Raw genomic sequence first — 6,000 nt, 5'->3', positions numbered from 1 at the left:
TGCAATACTCTGCCAATACTCTGCATTACCCAATACTCTGCAATACCCTGCAAATACTCCGCAATACCCAATACTCTGCATTACCCAATACTCTGCAATATTCTGCAATACCCTGCCAATACTCTGCATTACCCAATACTCTGCAATACCCTGCCAGTACTCCGCAATGCCCAATACTCTGCATTACCCAATACTCGGCAATACCCTGTCAGTACTCTGCAATACCAAGCCAGTACTCTGCAATACCCTACCAGTACTCTGCAATACCCTGCAAATACTCCGCATTACCCAATACTCTGCAATACCCTGCCAATACTCCGCAATACCCAATACTCTGCATTACCCAATACTCTGCAATACTCTGCCAATACTCTGCAATACCCTGCCAATACTCCGCAATGCCCAATACTCTGCATTACCCAATACTCTGCAATACCCTGCCCAGTACTCTGCAATACCCTGCCAGTACTCAGCAATACCCTGCAAATACTCTGCATTACCCAATACTCTGCAATACCCTGCCAGTACTCTGCAATTCCCTGCCAATACTCTGCATTACCCAATACTCTGCAATACATACCCTGCCAATACTCTGCAATACATACCCTGCCAGTACTCTGCAATACATACCCTGCCAGTACTCTGCAATACCCTGCCAGTACTCTGCAATACTCTGCCAATACTCTGCATTACCCAATACTCTGCAATACCCTGCAAATACTCCACAATACCCAATACTCTGCATTACCCAATACTCTGCAATACTCTGCAATACCCTGCCAATACTCTGCATTACCCAATACTCTGCAATACCCTGACAGTACTCCGCAATGCCCAATACCCTGCATTACCCAATACTCGGCAATACCCTGCCAGTACTCTGCAATACCCTGCCAGTACTCTGCAATACCCTGCCAGTTCTCTGCAATACTCTGCCAATACTCTGCATTACCCAATACTCTGCAATACCCTGCCAATACTCCGCAATACCCAATACTCTGCATTACCCAATACTCTGCATTACCCAATACTCTGCAATACTCTGCAATACCCTGCCAATACTCTGCATTACCCAATACTCTGCAATACCCAATACTCTGCAATACCCTGCCAATACTCTGCAATACACACCCGGCAAGTACTCTGCAATACCCTGCAAATACTCCGCAATACCCTGCCAATACTCTGCAATACCCAATACTCTGCAATACCCTGCCAATACTCTGCAATACACACCCAGCAAGTACTCTGCAATACCCTGCAAATACTCTGCAATACCCTGCCAATACTCTGCATTACCCAATACTCTGCAATACCCTGCCAATACTCTGCATTACCCAATACTCTGCAATACCCTGCCAATACTCTGCAATGCCCAATACTCTGCATTACCCAATACTCTGCAATACCCTGCCAGTACTCTGCAATACCCTACCAGTACTCTGCAATACCCTGCAAATACTCCGCATTACCCAATACTCTGCAATACCCTGCCAATACACCGCAATACCCAATACTCTGCATTACCCAATACTCTGCAATACTTTGCCAATACTCTGCAATACCCTGCCAATACTCCGCAATGCCCAATACTCTGCATTACCCAATACTCTGCAATACCCTGCCCAGTACTCTGCAATACCCTGCCAGTACTCTGCAATACCCTGCAAATACTCTGCATTACCCAATACTCTGCATCACCCAATACTCTGCAATACCCTGCCAGTACTCTGCAATTCCCTGCCAATACTCTGCAATACCCAATACTCTGCAATACATACCCTGCCAATACTCTACAATACATACCCTGCCAGTACTCTGCAATACATACCCTGCCAGTACTATGCAATACCCTGCCAGTACTCTGCAATACTCTGCCAATACTCTGCATTACCCAATACTCTGCAATACCCTGCAAATACTCCGCAATACCCAATACTCTGCATTACCCAATACTCTGCAATATTCTGCAATACCCTGCCAATACTCTGCATTACCCAATACTCTGCAATACCCTGCCAGTACTCCGCAATGCCCAATACTCTGCATTACCCAATACTCGGCAATACCCTGTCAGTACTCTGCAATACCAAGCCAGTACTCTGCAATACCCTACCAGTACTCTGCAATACCCTGCAAATACTCCGCATTACCCAATACTCTGCAATACCCTGCCAATACTCCGCAATACCCAATACTCTGCATTACCCAATACTCTGCAATACTCTGCCAATACTCTGCAATACCCTGCCAATACTCCGCAATGCCCAATACTCTGCATTACCCAATACTCTGCAATACCCTGCCCAGTACTCTGCAATACCCTGCCAGTACTCAGCAATACCCTGCAAATACTCTGCATTACCCAATACTCTGCAATACCCTGCCAGTACTCTGCAATTCCCTGCCAATACTCTGCATTACCCAATACTCTGCAATACATACCCTGCCAATACTCTGCAATACATACCCTGCCAGTACTCTGCAATACATACCCTGCCAGTACTCTGCAATACCCTGCCAGTACTCTGCAATACTCTGCCAATACTCTGCATTACCCAATACTCTGCAATACCCTGCAAATACTCCACAATACCCAATACTCTGCATTACCCAATACTCTGCAATACTCTGCAATACCCTGCCAATACTCTGCATTACCCAATACTCTGCAATACCCTGACAGTACTCCGCAATGCCCAATACCCTGCATTACCCAATACTCGGCAATACCCTGCCAGTACTCTGCAATACCCTGCCAGTACTCTGCAATACCCTGCCAGTTCTCTGCAATACTCTGCCAATACTCTGCATTACCCAATACTCTGCAATACCCTGCCAATACTCCGCAATACCCAATACTCTGCATTACCCAATACTCTGCATTACCCAATACTCTGCAATACTCTGCAATACCCTGCCAATACTCTGCATTATCCAATACTCTGCAATACCCTGCCAGTACTCTGCAATACCCTGCAAATGCTCCGCAATACCCTGCCAATACTCTGTATTACCCAATACTCTGCAATACCCTGCCAATACTCTGCATTACCCAATACTCTGCAATACCCTGCAAATACTCCGCAATGCCCAATACTCTGCAACACCCTGCCAGTACTCTGCAATACCCTGCCAGTACTCTGCAATACCCTGCAAATACTCTGCAATACCCTGCAAATACTTCGCAATACCCTGCAAATACTTCGCAATAGCCGGCCAATACTCCGCAATACCCTGCCAATACTCTGCATTACGCAATACTCTGCAATACCCTGCCAATACTACGCAATACCCAATACTCTGCATTACCCAAAACTCTGCAATACCCTGCCCAGTACTCTGCAATACCCTGCCAGTACTCTGCAATACCCTGCAAATACTCTGCATTACCCAATACTCTGCATTACCCAATACTCTGCAATACCCTGCCAGTACTCTGCAATTCCCTGCCAATACTCTGCAATACCCAATACTCTGCAATACATACCCTGCCAATACTCTGCAATACATACCCTGCCAGTACTCTGCAATACATACCCTGCCAGTACTCTGCAATACCCTGCCAGTACTATGCAATACCCTGCCAGTACTCTGCAATACTCTGCCAATACTCTGCATTACCCAATACTCTGCAATACCCTGCAAATCCTCCGCAATACCCAATACTCTGCATTACCCAATAATCTGCAATACTCTGCAATACCCTGCCAATACTCTGCATTACCCAATACTCTGCAATACCCTGCCAGTACTCCGCAATGCCCAATACTCTGCATTACCCAATACTCGGCAATACCCTGCCAGTACTCTGCAATACCCTGCCAGTACTCTGCAATACCCTGCCAATACTCGGCAATACCCAATACTCTGCATTACCCAATACTCTGCAATACCCTGCCAATACTCTGCAATACCCTGCCAATACTCCACAATGCCAAATACTCTACTTTACCCAATACTCAGCAATACCCTGCCAGTGCTCTGCAATACCCTGCCAGTACTCTGCAATACCCTGCAAATACTCTGCATTACCCAATACTCTGCAATACCCTGCCAATACTACGCAATACCCAATACTCTGCATTACCCAATACTCTGCAATACCCTGCCAATACTCTGCAATACACACCCGGCAAGTACTTTGCAATACCCTGCCAATACTCTGCAATACCCTGACAATACTCTGCAATACCCAATACTCTGCAATTCCAAATACTCTGCAATGCCCTGCCAATACTCTGCAATACCTCGCCAATACTCTGCATTACCCAATACTCTGCAATACTCTGCAAATACTCTGCAATACCCTGCCAATACTCTGCAATACCCAATACTCTGCAATACCCTGCCAATACTCGGCATTACCCAATACTCTGCAATACCCTGCCAATACTCTGCAATGCCCAAAACTCTGCATTACCTAATACTCTGCAGTACCCTGCCAGTACTCTGCAATACCCTGAAAATACTCTGCAATACGCTGAAAATACTCCGCAATACCCTGCCAATACTCTGCATTACACAATACTCTGCAAAACCCTGCCAATACTCCGCAATACCCAATACTCTGCATTACCCAATACTCTGCAATACTCTGCCAATACTCTGCAATACCCTGCCAATACTCCGCAATGCCCAATACTCTGCATTACCCAATACTCTGCAATACCCTGCCAGTACTCTGCAATACCCTACCAGTACTCTGCAATACCCTGCAAATACTCTGCATTACCCAATACTCTGCAATACCCTACCAGTACTCTGCAATACCCTGCAAATACTCCGCATTACCCAATACTCTGCAATACCCTGCCAATACACCGCAATACCCAATACGCTGCATTACCCAATACTCTGCAATACTTTGCCAATACTCTGCAATACCCTGCCAATACTCCGCAATGCCCAATACTCTGCATTACCCAATACTCTGCAATACCCTGCCCAGTACTCTGCAATACCCTGCCAGTACTCTGCAATACCCTGCAAATACTCTGCATTACCCAATACTCTGCATCACCCAATACTCTGCAATACCCTGCCAGTACTCTGCAATTCCCTGCCAATACTCTGCAATACCCAATACTCTGCAATACATACCCTGCCAATACTCTACAATACATACCCTGCCAGTACTTTGCAATACATACCCTGCCAGTACTCTGCAATACCCTGCCAGTACTATGCAATACCCTGCCAGTACTCTGCAATACTCTGCCAATACTCTGCATTACCCAATACTCTGCAATACCCTGCAAATACTCCGCAATACCCAATACTCTGCATTACCCAATACTCTGCAATATTCTGCAATACCCTGCCAATACTCTGCATTACCCAATACTCTGCAATACCCTGCCAGTACTCCGCAATGCCCAATACTCTGCATTACCCAATACTCGGCAATACCCTGTCAGTACTCTGCAATACCAAGCCAGTACTCTGCAATACCCTACCAGTACTCTGCAATACCCTGCAAATACTCCGCATTACCCAATACTCTGCAATACCCTGCCAATACTCCGCAATACCCAATACTCTGCATTACCCAATACTCTGCAATACTCTGCCAATACTCTGCAATACCCTGCCAATACTCCGCAATGCCCAATACTCTGCATTACCCAATACTCTGCAATACCCTGCCCAGTACTCTGCAATACCCTGCCAGTACTCAGCAATACCCTGCAAATACTCTGCATTACCCAATACTCTGCAATACCCTGCCAGTACTCTGCAATTCCCTGCCAATACTCTGCATTACCCAATACTCTGCAATACATACCCTGCCAATACTCTGCAATACATACCCTGCCAGTACTCTGCAATACATACCCTGCCAGTACTCTGCAATACTCTGCCAGTACTCTGCAATACTCTGCCAGTACTCTGCATTACCCAATACTCTGCAATACCCTGCAAATACTCCACAATACCCAATACTCTGCATTACCCAATACTCTGCAATACTCTGCAATACCCTGCCAATACTCTGCA

This window comes from Lithobates pipiens, unplaced genomic scaffold, assembly GCF_037356315.1.
Source record: "Lithobates pipiens isolate NorthernLeopardFrog02 unplaced genomic scaffold, aLitPip1_a1.2 Scaffold_19, whole genome shotgun sequence".
Classification (NCBI taxonomy): domain Eukaryota; kingdom Metazoa; phylum Chordata; class Amphibia; order Anura; family Ranidae; genus Lithobates; species Lithobates pipiens.
Note: the sequence above shows the minus strand (reverse complement) of the source record.